The following is a 19,294-nucleotide window of genomic DNA, read 5'->3' on the forward strand; positions in this document are numbered from 1 at the left end:
CCCATTGAGCATGTTTGGGATGCTCTGGATCGGCATATATACGACAGCGTGTTCCAGTTCCTGCCAATATCCAGCAACTTCGCACAGCCATTGAAGAGGAGTGGACCAACATTCCACAGGCCACAATCAACAACCTGATCAACTCTATGCGAAGGAGATGTGTTGCACTGCGTGAGGCAAATGGTGGTCACACCAGATGCTGACTGATTTTTGGACCCCCCCGGACCCCCCCAATACAGTAAAACTGCACATTTTAGAGTGGCCTTTTATTGTGGCCAGCCTAAGGCACACCTGTGCAATAATCATGCTGTCTAATCAGCATCTTGATATGCCACACCTGTGAGGGTGGATGGAGTATCTAGGCAAAAGAGAAGTGCTCACTAACACAGATTTAGACAGATTTGTGAACAATATTTGAGAGAAATAGTGTACAAAGAAAGTCTTAGAACTTTGAGTTCAGCTAATGAAAAATGTGGGCAAAAACAAGTGTGTCGCGTTTATAATTTTGTTGTATATAATGTGTATATACTATTGTGTGTGTATGTATGCATGTATGTAAATTAATTATATAATATAACTATAGTTTAAATATATTGCATATAGTCATTATTTACATTTAAACAAAATATGTGCACAAATGAAAGTTTATAGTATTTTTGTGTTTAAAACAAAGGTTCATTGAGAAAGTTTGGATTCACTGCTTTAACAGAGAGATGGACTTTCTGAGAGAGATCATGTGAACTCTGAACAAATGTTCATGATAATATAATAATGTGTATGACATACTACATCTAGCAGTGATTCTCCAAATACTAAGTAAAAGCCACTTGTATTTGTGTGTGTGTGTGTGTGTGTGCGTGCGTGCGTGCGTGCATGTGCGCACGCGCGTTTACACACATCAGAAGGTCAGATCTGAAGCGTCGCTGCCGCGGGAACAAGCGGCACCCGCCGTCACACCTGTCCTCGTCTACCCAGCCTATCGCTATGACAACTTACGTAATGCGGTCACCATAGCAACAGCTGAATCCCTAGCCTTGGCTCCTTGTGAGGACCAGAACCGAGAGAAAGACGATGACAATGCAGCCGGATACCAACTAAAAGATGTGCAGATCGCATCGCAACTCCAGATCTCTGAAAAGCGCCATCGCACCTTTAGTTTCCAGAGCTATTAATATCAGTGCAGAGGCGACTGCTGCTATTTCAGGACGTGTTTTTGTGTGTTCTTGTAAAGGAATGACAAGTTTTGTTCTTCTTTCTGTCATGTTGGAAAAATACGACAGCGCCTCCTTTCATGATCGCATCAGGCAGAAACGTGAATTCATTCATCGTCAGTATGCCCGGCTTAATTATCGTTAAATACACATCGTCTGTAGTTTTCCAGCAGGGCTGGATGTCACATCACTTCACGACTTCAGTGCAAACGCCGTCTGGAAAATGAAAAAGAAACTTTGCATTTCTACCCCAGGGCGATGATTTATTCAAAACCACAAGCTTTGTTTGATGGTGAATGTTAGAAAATGACATTTTGAAAATGATTTTTTTTCACAAATATCTAAACATTCTTATAACAATGGACATTTACTTGAAGCAAAAAGACTTAATATATATACATATATTAAGTCTTTTTAACTGAAAAATGTATCAAAATGATGTGAGTTAATGCTTAAAACATTTACAAATATCTGACAAATGGGTCAGAAAAAGGAACTGAATTCAACGGAAAAACAAGATTAATTTTGCAGTTATATGTTACTGGAATAAAAACAATAATATTTTAAATGTAGAACATTTAGATATAATACCTATTTAATTAATAGAGCCCATTTGATATATTGTTTTGCTGATATTATAGCTGATATGAGCCTGTCGCAGATGTATCGGTATATGCTGCCGATATGAACATTTTTTTTTACAGAACATATAACGCAGATTAAATGCTTCTGAATGGTTTAATCACTTAGTTTGTCCAGCAGAGCGTGCTCCATATTTGCTACTGGCAACCCAGGTCAGTGTAGTGTAGAGATGTACGGATGATCTCAAACTTCACCCGATAAATTATCCGACCGCCACCCACCCACACCTATATTTGATCGTCACATCACGATTATAATTCTTAGTTTTGCATGATGATATGATGAATGGATGGTTAATTTTTAACAGCAGATTCAGTGGCGTTAGAGTTGATCTGCGCATCACGGCACGCGTCTGCAGCGCATTACGGCTTCACTCACGGTCACCGGAGCTGATCGCGACCACTCAGTCAATGCTGGTGTTTATACTGGCCGCGCCACGGCCCACAGCTCATGCTTATCACATCGGTCACATCACATTTCCTAACTGGGTGTCTACACCGGATGCAAGCCAGCGCGGTGCAACAAAATACAGTAGAACCCATTATAATCAGTGATGTTGTCTACACTGGATGCGACGCGAGACGAGAAATCCCAACAGTAAACTGATTTCTCGTTCTATGACGTACTGACACAAAGTTCAAATGATTTGCAGCTTGTTGCGGCGCAGACACGGTGTGTCAGCATAGTTTGTCAGTACAGTCAGTAACGTTGCAGATTGAAAAGTTAATATCTTTCTACAGTCCAATAGACGGCAGTGGTGGTGGTGGCTTTTGTCTTTTATATGGTGATTTAACGCTATGTTGTCACCTAGTTGGAGAGACTAAGTAAATAAACAGCAATGTCCCTGTCTTTTACTCTCACAATAAGCTTCACATACTCGTTTGCTGCATTAGTAGGGCCCTGTGATTTCCACGATGCAGAAAACATGGGCGGAATCGCGGAATCCAGACATAAAAACGGAATTTACTGTATAACACGGAATTTCATAGAATTTGTCATATTTTTGATGAATAGGTAAAAAAAAGGTCAGTAAATCAAATCGCGATTATAGACGTGTCTGTGAATATTAAACTGCAAAAAGGCTATTTAAATATGAATCCTCATGTTCTGCATGTTCATTTGTGTATACCAGAAAATGCACAACACCAGAATTTGTGAAAAATATTATTCATGATTATTATTATTATTATTATTATTATTAATATTTAATATTACTATTTATTCATTATATGTTTACATTTGAAAAAGCTGTGCTTCCTGTATAAACCTGCCCCTGTTGGATTGGCAGTAGCTTGTTGCCCTACACAGTTACCTTGTTTATTTTCTTAATTCAAGTTATATATATATTTTGTTCTATTTGTTTTTTTAAGTTATTTATAAGTGAACTTTACTGTTAAGTGCACTGATGTCAGACTCATTTTGAATAATAAAGTTTATTGTTAAATTGTTAAATACCCTGCCTCCGTTACATAGGCCTATGTTTGTCACATCATAAATGTTTGATCACCACATTTGAGTTATCATTGCAAAAAATGTGTTTTGTATATAAATTCTGTTTGTATATATTGTAATCTATATACAGTACCAGTCAAAAGTTTGGACACACGAATGGGAAGTGTATCCAAACTTTCGACTATACTGCACTATAATATAGCCTACACATAAAGAATATCAGCTGTTATATCGATATCGGTCGTTTTTTACTCCCTAATATCGGTATCGGCCCCCCAAAAACCCATATCGGTCGGGTTCTATTAATTAATTAAATATTTTATTTTTATTATTATTATTATTAGGCTTTAGAATATATTTTAAATATATAACATTTAAATATAATAAATATATTTAATTGATTAAATTGTTTTAGAATATTTTTTTAAATAAATAAAACATTTAAATATAATAAATGTAAGCTATTAAGCCTTGCTTTCTGAAAAGTGTATCAAAAAGTGAGTTAATGCTTAAAATAAAAACAAATATTGGCAATGGGGTCAGAAAAATAAAATTAATTCTGAAAAACTAAATTCTTTTTGTTAATGAAATTAATGTAAATTTTATATTTATTTTTAATTTTATAATTTCTAAAAACAAAAACAAAATTAGGTGAGTTTTTGTGTAAAATAAGAACAAATGTCAATAAACTGAATTCAAAAAGAAAACGATTATTTTTCTGACTGCATTGGCAGATTTAGTTGTTGTTGTTGTTTTTGTTTTTCCAAGCAAAAATTTGCAAACACTTTTCAAATGCCGCCTATTCAAACTCACAGATCATGCATGTAAATGATCAGGTTTTCTCTCTTGCATTGCAGACTGTTGAAATGGTTAAATGTGTTCACTGATTAGTTTTTGATCTGGCACATATAAATCACTGAGACTGTGTGAGAGTGTGATGTCAGTGCATTTAAAGCATTTGGGCTGAATTATTGAGACGCGAGGAGAGGCTTGGAAGTGGCTGATGGTCTATTTTTACGTGGGCCGCTGGCAGTGCGCCGTGATGAAGCGGCTTCCCCGAGCGCGAGCCGGACCGCCTGTCAGTGAATCTCTCCTCACGTTTGCATCGCTTTCAGCTCGTCTCCATCTGCTGTTGTTTCCATGCTTTCTGCTGTCACACACACACACACAGACAGACAGAATAAATGACCTTTCATTGTTCAGATGTGCACGTGTGTCTGAGGGAAACCCCTGCGTTCGCTGCCAAACGCGTGCATGTTTTTCCCCAGCTCTCGTCCCGCTCATCTTCTCGCTCACCCTCAGTACAGCAGAGAGAGAGACGTGTGCGGTTACCATGGTTCCCCCGATATGAGAAGAAAACACAATGACAGTCTTTGTGAAACACACACAACCTTTTTATAACCTGCAGAGAGACACGGAGGCTGAGAGACCTAGTGAACTGACTATGTAGGCAACATTTCCAAAGATAGACACCATTATGCTGCCTTATAAAATGCCCCAGTTTAGCCCAAATCTAATGCGTTTATATTTGGAAATCCCAGAATTCATCACAACAAGCTCCATGGGAGAAAAAATAATAAACTGCTCCTGTATGAAATCTGTTTTATTTTTTCCCAATTAAATCTCTCCCCACACTTTTTCCGTTTTACTTTTTTTTTTTGTATTCCTTTTTTTTTTTTTTATTTCCATTTCCTTTCAATTCCATTTTAATTATGTTTTATTACTGAAATTTAATTTAATCATGTCTAATTAATTGAAACTGTTAAATTTATACAATTTATAAAATTATTGGGCCAATATAAAATCCCTTTTATTTTTTTCCAAATTCACTTGTTTAATTGAATCCTGAAACTCAAAAATTTCATTTTATTTTATTTTGAATCGCATTTTAAGGGTTTCATTAAATTTAAAAAATAAAAAAGCATGTCTTATTAACAAAAATCATGAAATGAATTCAGTTTAACAACAATGTATTATTGTAACAATGTATTATTAACAATCAAAAAGCAACTTTAATTTAATAATATATTACAATATTTACAGACATAGGGCCTTGTAAAATGTTTTTAGTTTTTAAATATATTTTTCATCGAAAAATGATGAAAAAATACAAATTTAATATCAAAAATTTTAATCAAATGAAGGCAGAAAACTTAATTTAGTTAGTTCATTAAATATAAAAATAGTAATATTTAATATAAAAGTAATGCATTGATTAAATATATAAAAAGTCAATAAGATGAACTTAAGAAATAATGGGAAAAAAAATAAGTTACTAATTTTTATGCTTATTATAATATCGTGTTATCTTAGCAACATGCTAGTGCAAGTCAGGGTGAGGATAGACAAGGCAATTACATATGTTTTTGAACAGAGCCTCTTCTCTGTCTTTAAAGTAAACATGGAATAAATTTTTTTAACCGTTCCTGGTCTCATATTGGATAATTCATCAGTGCACACAAAAAAATGAATGTCAGTCAACAGTGAAATAATTCTTTGTAATGAATGTGCATTTGTGTTTGCTCTCGCCTCGCGTCTCTCAGATGAGTTTGTAACATGCAAGAAACCACAGTAATCAATTAGTGATCACGTTAATTACTCCCTGATCACAGCGGCTTTGAATCAGCCAATCAAGCATCCTCTGAGCTCTCTGAACGTTTATAGCATCTCCTCCTGGACCCAAGCAAATGTTGATTAATGAGAGGGAAAGTAGCCACTTTCTGTCTGATGATGCATCTGATGTCACGCTGCTCATGCCAAACGCCTCAGTGCAAATCAAGGGGTTTTATTGCCAAATCTCTGCGTTTTATTGCTGTTGTTATTAATATTCTAACATGAACATTATTTTAGAATAATAATATTTATTATTAATATTATAATCCATATTAGGAGTGTGGATTTCAAAAGATCAAAAGAATATTATCATCATCATCATAAGACCAGCAATGTGCATTAAAAAATAAAAATAAATATTGTTTTAAACAAATATATTATCCTTTATTTTTTATATACTTTAAATATATTATACTTTCATTTTCCCTAGCCAAATATATAAATATTACTTATTAATATTATTTATTTTATAGTAATAATATTATATTATTAATTATTTTTATATTATTAGCATTATTAAAAATTATCATTACTATTAATATTTATTATTAATATTATATTCCATATTAGGCATGTGGCTTTGGATTTTTTAAAGAGAAATTAAATTATTAGTATTAGTATTATTTATTATTATTATTATTATTATTATTATTATTATTATTATTATTATTATTATTATTATTATTATTATTATTAAATAACGTGCACAAATGGATTGATCATAAGACCAGGAATTTAAAATTTAAATATTAAAATATAATTATTGTTCTTTTATTTAAAAAAAAAAAAAAACTATTAATCAATAAAAAATGTAGTGTCTGACATTTTTAAATAATATCCTTTTTCAATAAAAGAACTATAAAAATATTTCCCATATTTTCTGGAAAATAAGTTGCATTGGTTTACAAGTCACATTTTATTATTACATTTCAAAATAATAAATCTATCTATCTATCTATCTATCTATAACAATTACAAGCATTATAAACACTGTAAACATGTATTTTAATTCAGCAAAATTATAATAAATTATAAAAATAAAATGTATTAAATAACTTAATTAAATTATTAGTAGTAGTAGTAGTATTTAGACAACAGGAAAAGTGTGTTGACCCACACAAAATATACTTTTTTTTAGGCTTTGGTGTTGCAGTCCATGTGTGTTTGCTCTGAGGCCGTCTGTATTATAGCGCTGCTGCTAATGGGGTTTGTGTTTTTTATCGTATGACATTTGTGGCAGGCGTGTGTCATTAGCGCGGGAATCCTGCGGTGAGACACACACATGATCAGGACATCTGTCATTACCTGCAGCGCCGCAGCGGGACTGTGTGTGTTCGTGTGATCTGAGCGTACAGTAGGAAGCACCGGGCTCGTGACGTCAGCGACACAACGTTTAGGAGTAGGAGTGATAAACAGATGGCTGATGCCACCGCGGGACACACAGATCATATCAGACGACAGAATCTGTCACACATACAGGAGATGTGTTTGTAATCACTGTCAAAAGAAGGGATTTAATGGAAAGCGTGAAATAATAGATAACGTGCCATTCAGTTGCTTTTCTGGCTGTATGCAAATATATAAACAGCATAATCTGATTCATGAGCAATTGACCTTTATGAGTCGATCCTTTTAATGAATCAATCAAACACTCAAGACAAGTTGGTGAATTTAATCAATGGTTTTCATTGATTCATTAACTGAATTATCTTGTAACTCACTTACTGACTGGATGTCGCAACATGTAAAGATGAAAAGGAGCCTAGTTTATTGGAATGATTTATTTTAAACATGCTGATGGTGGCTTGTTTGTAGTCATTTAAAAAAGCTTAAAGTTTTAAGTATTTTTAAAGCATTTTTAAAAAGCATGAAGTTTCAAAAAAGTTAAATTTTAAAATATTTTAGCTTTAAGTTGGAAGTTTAAACTTTAAAATAGTTTAAAAAGCTTGAGGTTTTAATGTTTTAAGTATTTAGAAATGAGTTTTGAAAGCTTTGTTTATAAAGTTCGTACGCTTTATAAATTAGATTTAAGAGCTTTAAATTTGAAGGTTTTAAGTGTTTTTAAGATTAAAGTAGTTTTAGGGTTGAAGGTTTTAAGTATTTCTAAGGCTGAAGTTTAAAACGCTTCAAGATTAAAAGTTTGTAAGCATTTTTAGATTAAAGTTTTTTTATAAAATTAAGTGTTTTTAGATTTGAAGTAGTTTAAAAAGCTTGAAGTTTGAAGGTTGTACTTTTTTTTTTTTTTTTTTTAAAGATTAAAGTAGTTTAAGGAGCTTGAAGTTTTAAGTTTAAGATGAAAATAGACTTGAGCTTTTTGAAGATTAAAAGTTTAAGATGAACGCATTTTTAAAAAGCTTGAAGTTTGATACTGTAAGTATTTTAAGATTGTTGTTTTAAGAGCTTGAAGTTTAAAGGTGTTTAAGCTGTTTAATGTATAAGATGGAGTGGGTGATCTCATTACCTTGCTTGTTTCAGTCAGCAGAATCGTTATTTTAGTGTAACTTTTGACCGTCTGATCATATTTCTTCTGGTATTATTGTATTGTGGGAGACAGTATTTTAGGCAGTGTGCTCTGACTGTGTGCTACACATTTTGACTAGCGTCGTCCAGGTAAACGTAAATGAGCAGTGTGGGTAGTTTGCCAGTCTCAGCACACCGTATGTAGCCTATTTGTTTTGTGTGTGAAACCCAAGTGCCTCTGTTTGCAGTTTCTCTCTCTCTCAATCACACAATCATGGTCTCAGCATGACGGTGATGAACTCTGTGTGCCAGAGAGAAATGCATTTAAAGATGCTCTAGTTTCAAAGAGAGCCCTGAAAACTTGATATGACGTTGTGATGTGACTGTAATGGAGTTCAGATCCCTCCGGTCCGACTGCCAGAAGCCCATCGCACTTTACTGAAAGAGCATGAAATGAATTAAACAGCACAGAAGACGAGGCGACCATTTATAATGCACAAAACTCAAAACCAGATTGCATGCTTAGATATTAACACACAAAGGCTCTGTTCAGAAACATACTGAGCTGCCTACAAAAAAACAGCATTTTACACCTTTTAAAATTGACTTTTTATGCAAAATATGGGTGTGCTGTCTATTTTTCACTTACTGTAAATATACAGTAATTCATTGAGTACAAAATAATAATAAATGATAGCTAAAACTCTTTTCTCCAATTTTTTTGTGCACTACACATTTTTATACTTTTTAAAGCAACTTCTTGATGTCTTAGCAACATGCTGTTTTGGCCACATGACCTGCAATCCTGTGAAAATACTGGGATGAGGAATAAAATAGTATATACAGTATATTACATAATTATTTATACATAAGTTGTGTTTTCTATCATCTGAAACGTGCTGCAACGTGTTCTGTATAAGCCACTTATATAATACAATTAACATTAAGTGTGCAAAATGCACACATTTGGATTTGTGCTGAATTAAAATACATGTTTATAATGCTTGTAATTGTGATAGATAGATTTATTATTTTGAAATGTAATAATAAAATGTGACTTCCAGAAAGTATGGAAAATACTTTTAGTTCTTTTTATTGAAAGAAGGATGTTATTTAAAAAATGTCAGACAGTAAATTTTTTGATTCAGTTTTTTTCAATAAAAGAACAATAATTATATTTTGACTGTTTAATTTTTTATTTAAGATTTTATTTGACACTATTTAACGTTATTTTAGAATGTAATAGTTAAATGTGACTTATACACTGATGCAACTTATTTTCCAGAAAAAGTCCAGAATTTTTTTTATAAAAGAATTGTAATTCTGTTTAATTATTGTTCTTTTATTTATATCATTTTTTAGATATTATTTTATATATGCAGATAGATATATATATAAGATATAGACAGAGCTGGGTAGATTACTTACAAATTGTAATCCGTTACTGATTTCAAATTACATGACAAAAATTGTAATCAGTAACGTAATCCATTACATTACACAATATAATCAGATTACTTTTGGATTACTTTTGACCTAACTTGTTTATCACATTGATTTAAACAGGATAATCTTGTACCATAATGATGTAAAAATACAAAAAGAGTGAGAAAATATATTCCTTTCATTGTAATTAACAACATGAAGTGCATTAAACATTGATTATGATTTCTCTTTTTTAACTTTAGTTGGTGTGTAATGTTGCTGTTTGAGCATAAACAACATCTGCAAGGTTACGATGCTCAAAGTTCAATGCAAAGGGAGATAATTGTCTTTTACAGAATTGCTGACTAACCACCTCTTTAAAGTAAATATATTAGGTGAAAGAGGTTCAGATGACAAAAAGTTTGAGAATGTCTGCAAATAATAACGAGAATTTGGGCATTTTAATGAGTTTGAAAGACAAAAGCCTTTCAATAATACATAATAATACATGGTTAAATAACCTACTGAGTAATAATTCAAATAAAAATGAATGTGTTCATCAGTAGTTGATGCAATGTTGAAACACTTCTTAAACCTGAAAGGATTTTTGTAAATCATTGGTCAAATGCTGTCATCACCTGACTACTGACTAGTCTCTGTGTCCACAAAACTGGACTTTCTGAGTGTATCTAAGCGGTAACTATTTTAGAAAGGAAAATTTAAAAGATAAAAAAAAAAGAGGAATTAGAGAGAATCAATAAATGATGAATAATTTATTGCTATTGTGTGAATAATATGTAATCATGTAATCAAGGTAACTGTAGTCTGATTATGAGTATTTTAAAATGTAATTTACTCTAATTACAAGTACTTAATTTTTGGAATCTGATTACGTAATCCAGATTACATGTAATTAGTTACTATCCAGCTCTGGATATAGATATGATTTTTTTTTTCTTTTCATTAAAAAATGTAATCTCTGTAAAAACCTTTGAGACTTGTAAGTTTCCATGTGAGCAGAACTATTTGTGTGTCATGTGGAGTTGTTGTCCATGTAGAGCGTTCTAAATCCGTCCCTTATGAGCTTTTATTCTGCCTTAGAAGGCCGCCGCCGGTGCAGCTCACTCATTTTTGGAGCAGATCCACAGACACAGGTTTTGTGTGTGTGTGTGTGTGTGTGTGTCTGACCTACATAAGCAGTTGAGTGCCGGGAGCGAGTGCGAGTGTGGATGGTGTGAAATGATCCTGCTCCGCTGCTGTAGGGGACGAGGACACACCTGTAGATGTGATTCACACACACACACACACACACACGCACGCACACACGTGTCTAGAGAAGCCAAGCCATTAGCGCTTCTGATGCGCTTCCACTCTTCATATGACATTAATGGTTTTCTCGCCACAGGGCCGTCGCACAAACCCTCATAAGAGCGTGAACTACTCGCAGTGCATTAGTCAGATAATAGCAAACTAGCTGTCAGCAAGTGTGTGTGTGTGACTATCAGTGATAATATTTGAGTGACGGTGAATCACAGCGCTGAAGTGTTGCAAATAAAGCCCTGACAACACTTGGTTCTGATCTGAAATCACTACATGACACACTTCATCTGTATTCAGAGAGTCCAGTACAGAGTTCACTACATAGTGTTTATTTTAAACAATATTATTGTTGTCAGATGAACTCATTATGTAAATTTCAGTATGCACATTTTCTGAATGGATGAATTAAACACAAAATTTGCAGATTATTTATCTATTTATTTTTTTAGTAAGCAGGCACTATTCATGTGAGTCATAAAGTTTGTTTCATAGTATATCATGTTTTCCATTTTTAAATTTCAATACAGTTTTTAAACTACTAAAAAGTCAGCATATTATACACATTATAAACACTGCATACTGCAGAAATAATAGGAGTAGTGTGCTTGTAGTGCAGTTTAGGCTTGGTAATAATAGAATCATATCACGGTGTCCAAATTTAATAAGTGAATTGAAAGCACTTGACAAATAACCACAAAATAAATAAAGCAAACATTTAACATTATTTATTTGCATTAATTATTTTTATTGTCCATTTCACAAAAGGAATTAAGCTGTTTTTCTCATATTTATCTCTTGTGTCATGTGCAGCATCATGTACAGTCTCTTGCTGAAATGTTTGTATGTATATAACCCCTTTTTTTATGAGCATGCAAATGCATTGCAAAAACTTTAATCTGAACAAATATGAATTATTAGTTTTTTTCAGTTATGCATGCATGCATATAAGGATGCAGTAGCTGTGCTTTATTTACTCGCCGAGTGTTAATTCTGGCCCTTAATTATTCTTCTCGGATGATCCGTGTGTGTGTGATCACACTCAGAGGACTCTGACACACCAGGGTCTTGTTGCTGTGAGGCTTTTCCTGACACTGTTGCCTGGGAGACAGTGTGGTGTGTTTGATCCGGCGGTCCTGAGAGACTCATCGTAACAGCTGACCGTCAGTCAGTCACACACAACTTCTGAATAAAACACAACTTTCCTTTATTAGCGTCTGAAGCTGTCATAGATGGCATGACACACACACACACACACACACACACACACACACACAAGAAGAGCATGAAGAGTGCACATTTGATCCGTTTCCCACAGACTTCCATCAGGAGGAGTATAAAGCCTCCTGATCAGCACAGATAGCACCTCCAACATTAAAACTGATCACAGGCGCTCTTCAAAAGAGCTCCGCTCCTTCAACTTTCTTATCTGTCTTGTGGGTTGTATCCAAAATCACTATTTTATTTTCCAGGTGTTCTAATCTGTCCAACGGCATCTTTTGTAAACTAGGCTAAATAGTGTTGCTTGTTTTTTTGTGTAGTGAGCTGCGTTTCTGCCTGCGGTCTGCATGTGCTGTTACCTTTTAAGGAAGCATCTTAACTAAAATAAAACCTCAGAAGTGACCTATTAAATAAAATGCTTGTAAATGCTTTAAGTATTTAAAACACATTTATGTATGTATGATGTTATAGGTTTGTTTATTTTATCTAAACATTAATATCATGTTTTAATTATATGAATGAGTTATTATAATATAATAAATTATAATTTTAATAATAATAACTATTATTATTAAATATTTATTAAAATAATCACATTTTATAGTAATTTGAATTATATATATATATATATATATATATATATATATATATATATATATATATATATATATAGTCTTTTCTATTATAGTCTCTTCTCAAACCTATAATATCATGCATATATAAATATAATTTTAATACATATTTTATAGGTTATAAAATAATGAAGTATTTAAAAATCTCTGAATTTTTAAATGTGTGTAATAAATTATATGCATGGTGCATTACAAAAACCATTGTTATATATAAATTTGTATTTATTATTAAATTATATAAATTATTTATTTATTAAATGGAAGGTTGCTTGTGACTTTTTAGCTTCTAATGTAATATTGTTTTAAATGTTATTACAAAAACCTATTTATCTGTCACGTGCATAAGCATGTGGGCTGCTGTAGGTGAGCAGCTCGCTAGGTTTATCATCAGAGCAAATGAAGCGCTGTTAGTGTACAGATGAAATGCGTTGGCTGGGCTTCAGCCTGCTTGTTTGTTTAATGAAGTCACAGGGCACAAAGAGAGGTTACAGCAGATCTGATCTCACACGGGAGACTTGTGAGGCCTGTGGTGGAAGACAAGATCATTAGATACTGCATACATGCGTCCCGCACGTGCTCCACACCAAACAAAGAGCCTGCTACAGTGCCTTCAGCGCGCGTTTGCATTGTCCTGGCTTTGTGCTGATTACAGCCCTCCAGACAATTTAAAGCCTCATTAGGATGCTAAAACAAAGACAAGAGACAGGTTTCTTTGAGACGTTTTCTAGTGGGGTCAGACCGCCCCGCGATCATGTCTTTTCACATTTGCCAGCGCTGGCTATTGCCTTCAGCCAAACTCTGACTGATCCGTTATTCTAGCGCTTTGTAGCAGTTGCACATCACCAGTTGTGTGTGTGTATGTTTATGTGTGTATGTATGTGTATATATATATATATATATATATATATATATAGTAGCGGGTAAAATAAGTATTGAACACGTCACCATTTTTCTCAGTAAATATATTTCTAAAGGTGCTGTTGACATGAAAGTTTCACAAGATGTCGGTAACAATCCAAGTAATCCATACATACAAAGAAAACAAAAATAAGTTCAGAAATGAAGTTCTCTGTAATAAAGTGGAATGACACAAGGGAAGAGTATTGAACACATGAAGAAAGGGATGTGCAAAAAGGCATGGAAAGCCAAGACACCAGCAGTGTTAATTTCGTCGACGAAGACGAAAAATATTTGTCAACGAACCTTTTTTCTGTGACTAAGACGAGACGTTGACGAGCTAAAATTAATGTCTGATGATAAAAACTATGACGAAATTTATGCTGCGTATTCATTAACAAGACGAGACGGGACTAAAATGTTATTTGAGGACTACCGGACATTCAAAATACATCCTATATGCTAAATGAACTGTCTTGTCTTTCAAAATGTGCGTCTCTGTCATTGGATTACAATCAGATGAGGGGCGTATCTAGTCTAAGTATGGCAGCCGCAGTGGACGGATAGGCTATCAAAACGCAAACTAACGATCTGAAACAATAGCCTCAGCACCCGAAGGGTTAGGGATAGGGTGACCAGACGTCCCGTTTTTCCCGGGAGTCACAATTCGTTGTCGATTAATTTAAAGTTAGTGATGGTGGGATAGGCGGAGTCGCGCTGATAGAAGCGCTCTCTCTCGCGTGCAAGCTCCACTTCTTCAGTTCTCATACAGCGCGCGATCAGTTCTCAGTTCTCAGCGTTCAAATACACACACAGCAGTCCCGTGTCTATCGTGTGGAGTCAGAGTATCTCACATAAATACAGTCAGTTATGGCTTAAGTGAGTGTAAACTGGTGGATGAAAACTGAATGTGTGTCAGTATTACATGCATGCCTTCCGTCTTAAAGGGACAGCATTCCTAATTATCCGTGTCATAAATGTTAACCAACAAAAGATGTCAAATAAATGTATACTTAAGTAAAGCTACTGTATCTGAAAAATGAGTTTCATTTGTATCTCTACCAAAAAATGAAAATGTATTCCAGTTTTTCCAAATTCAATCCTTGATTCAAATTTCTCATAAGCTTAATTGATTTGGTCTAAAGAGAGAAGAATTGATGCCTATTTTTGTTTGAATACTACATATAAAATAGCTACCAAAATAAATGTTGTTAACTGCACTTTGACTAAAAGTAAAGACTAAAAGTTGACAAAAATACAATGACTTTTCGTCGACTAAAACTAGACTAAAACTATGAAATACTCAAATGACTAAAATGTGACTAAGACTATTAAGCATTTTCGTCTCAAGACTAAGACTAAGACTAAATCAAAAATGCCTGCCAAAATTAACACTGGACACCAGCTGAAACCTATCAGTAATTAGAAAGCAATCCTGCCCCTTGTCATTGGAAATTAATGCACGCTCACCACGCAAGGCTCTATTGCTAAAGAAAAAGCATGTTGAAGCTCGTTTAAAGTTTGCTGCACAACATTTAGACAAGCCTGTGAAATACTGGGAGAATATAGTCTGGTCAGATGAGACACTAATTGTACTCTTTGGATGCCATAATACACACCATGGTTGGAGGTCAAATGGCACTGCACATCACCCCAAAACATCATGGTGTAACTCTGGCAAAATTCATATAGTTGAAGGAAGGATGAATGGAAAAATGTACCGAGAAATTATTGATAAAAATCTGCTGCCATCTACCAGGATGATGAAAATGAAATGAGGGTGGACATTTCAGCGAGACAATGATCCCAAACACACAGCCAAGGAAACTCTCAATTGGTTTCAGAGAAAGAAAGTAAAGCTGCTAGAATGGCCAGCCAATCACCTGACTTGAATCCAATAGAAAATCTATGGAGAGAACTAGAAGAGGCCACAGAACCTTCAAGATTCGAAGACTGTTTATGTGGAAGAATGAGCCAAAATCACACCTGAGCAATGCATACGACTAGTTTCTCCATACAGGAGGCGTCTTGAAGCTGTCATTGCCAACAAAGGCTTTTGTACGAAGTATTAAATACATTTCAGTAAGTCCCTAGGTCATTCCATTTTATTACACAGAACTTAATTTCTGAACTTATTTGTTTTGTTTTCTTTGTGTGTATGGATTACTTGGATTGTTACCGACATTGGTGAAAATTTCATGTCAACAGCACCTTTAGAAATATAATGTATATAATTTAGTTTTTTATATAATCAATCAGATTTTTTGTTTACACACATGCACGTATATTAATTCTATTATGTAATATTGTGATTATTTGAAATCAAACAAATAAATAAAATGTATGTATAACAGGGCCGTAGCCACTATAGACATTGAGGGGGACAAGTCCTCACCAATAATTAGAAATTGCCAAATGTCCCCCCCAATATTTGAAATTCTTGCACTGATCTGCTGTCCTCCATTAGGCAGCACTCTTGTTAGGATGACAAAAAACTTTAAAAGTAACATTTTCAGTCTGCTCTGCCTCAGCGGGCTAACAGCGCTCGTCAATGTCAAAATAATTGAACTGGCCAATCAAATCAAAGTAGGCGGGGTTTAGCGTTCACAGACACTGAGAGCGCCGCGAAGATTGAAAACGTTGAAAGAGAGCGAGGTAAGATGGACGCTGCAAATCATTTAATGTTAGTCAACTGTTTTACGATAGAAATGTTAAATGACCGACAGTTATATTCAGTGATGCAAACTACTTGACGTTTTTTTTTTTTCCAAATATGCCCATTTTGAGAGGGAGAGAGAGAGAGATTAAATGTGCGTGTGTTAATTATCTGCATCTGTTTGTCTGTCCCTACAAACAATGAAACTGTGAATTTAGTTCTACTTATATGAAACTATTTTATTACAATAAAAGTTGCGGGGTAGTGTTGACAAGTTTCTGTGTGCGATCTCTCTGAGGATCTGAAAAAAAGAATTGTTGCTCTACATAAAGATGGCGTAGGCTATAAGAAGATTGCCAAGACCCTGAAACTGAGCTGCAGCACGGTGGCCAAGACCATACAGCGGTTTAACAGGACAGGTTCCACTCAGAACAGGCCTCTCCATGGTCGACCAAAGAAGTTGAGCAGGGATCAACGCTAAGGATTTTTTCTACTGGCCCGGTCTGGCCAGTGGTACAAATTTTTACTTGCCCTGCCAACATTTTCACTGGCCCTGCTACAAAAAATTAAATAGTTGCTGTTATCATTGTTTTTGATCTGTTATCTTGTATTCTAATAAGCTTATTTGACTCAAGTATTTTAGATATCAATTAAATTTTACAATTCTCTATTTCAATTTCAATACCAGAGCAAAAATCACTAGCCAAAAATAATCTAAGTAACTAAATAATAAATATAAAGTTTAAACATTATTAAAGACAAGTGGCAGCCAGTAACTAAGAACAAAGGAACAAATTACAAGTATTAGCACAAATAAACATAGGCCTATAGCACAAAGATAGAAATTAAATTATGCTTTAGGTTTTTATGTTTTGTAGATGTTCAGGTACAGAAACTGAAAAATCACATATAAAATAACATTTGAATATTCTTCACTCTGTTGCACCTTGATTTTTCATAGCCATTTGAAATTTTAATCATGGATTAATCCACAAAAAATAAAATTAAAAATTGCAATGTTTGAATTATATTAGGCTCTATAATTTCAAAATCTGAAGCAAACACAGAATGATCCGACTTTAGCTTTGTGAAATTATGCTAACGTTACATATAACATCTGCACTAAACGGGGCCAGCAGGTGGCACGCATGGAACAGTGATGCAATGTTTCCTTGGTTATTATATATGTTTTTTAATTATTTAAATATGTTATTAAATTAAATGTTTTTTGCCAAATGTAACTGTTTGGCTATATTTTATAATATCAAATATATTTAACGTTTTTATGTATAATTTATCTAATTTTAAATAATTAAGATGATAAATATATTATAATTGTTTATTAAAAACCTGTAACAACATGCATATATAAATATTCTAATTTAACTATTTATATATGTTAGTAAATTAAATATTTATAAGTCTCTGATTATATTTTTGGGCTATATATATTTTAGAATATAAAATATGCAGAATATATTTTTGAATATATACAAAATATGTATTCAAATAATTAAAATATTACATATATAATAGAAATGTTATATAAAAATATTGTTATATAAAAATAAATAAACCATAACATAATGCATATATAAATACATTTTAAATGTATACAATAAAATAAAATTAAAGTTAAATTAATAAATATATTATTTGACTATATTTTATAATATAAACTGTTTTTGGCTGTATATTCTAGCGGTTGCAGATGACAGGTTTCATGGCTCATTGTTGATCTGCGAGTGCAGTAACTAGTGTAATTGAGTTTAATATGAAGTGTGTTATGTGTGTTTGAGTGACGGCCCGCGGGTCTGTGTTGATGTGTGTTTTCTGAATAATACTGTGGACGTGAAGGTGATGTGTAGTTGTGTGGGCTGTACGCAGCTGCTGTACGGTCTGACTCACTCATTTGATGGCGTTTATTGACATTAAATATTACACGCCGATGACCGGCCAAGATACTGGAAGACTGTTTAGCTTTGGTGTGCGTGGCATTATCATCATAACAGTGCTGGAGGGACTGGAGGGACAGTGCAATGCTATTTTTGTTACATTGCACAGCTGAGCAATAAATCTGAGGTAATGCTGTAAATAAATATGTTTTCCCAAAAAGTCCTTCCTCTCTCTCATGTGAAGCATCCAAATGAACCGATTCACTAAAATTAATCTGTACGTTTGAGTGGATCATTTTCATGAGTCACTTCAAAAAAGGCTCTCTGATTAATTTGAGTTCCCCATGGCATTTTTCTTTTTTGTAGTGGTATATAAAAATTAATGTCAATAAATACTTTTTTGTAGTGGTATGCAAAATAATTTGTCAGTAAACACCGAAAACACAGTAATACATAACATATATATACATAATTTGTTTATTTTATATAAACAATTCTATAAATCATATTATTGTATTATGTATAGCATCAAATGTTAAATAATTACATATTTCAAAATCTGGTTATATTTTTGGCTATATTTTATAATGCAAAATATAAAATATATTTTAGATTTAGTATGGATAATTTGTTTCATTTCAAATAATTGAAATATTACATATAATAGAATTGTTTATATAAACAAAAACGGTCTTATAATATTTTATATTTTGTATGCATAATTAGATTTTAAATCATTCGAATATTATAAATAATATAATTGCTTATATACAAAATGAACAAACCTATAACATAATGCATATATAAATATTATAATTTAAAAAAAATAATTTAAATTTTTTTTAATAATTCAATATTTAAAAAGGTTATATT

General features: G+C 33.3%; 1 protein-coding gene across 5 annotated transcripts in view; it reads left to right on the top strand.

Annotated features, from left to right (window-relative positions):
- Positions 1 to 19,294, top strand: part of kcnc2 (potassium voltage-gated channel, Shaw-related subfamily, member 2) — a 73,459-nt gene that overhangs the window by 24,831 nt on the left and 29,334 nt on the right. The gene's annotated exons all lie outside the window — the stretch shown is intronic.

Source organism: Onychostoma macrolepis, chromosome 04 (genome assembly GCF_012432095.1).
Source record: "Onychostoma macrolepis isolate SWU-2019 chromosome 04, ASM1243209v1, whole genome shotgun sequence".
In the NCBI taxonomy this organism is placed as follows: Eukaryota; Metazoa; Chordata; class Actinopteri; order Cypriniformes; family Cyprinidae; genus Onychostoma; species Onychostoma macrolepis.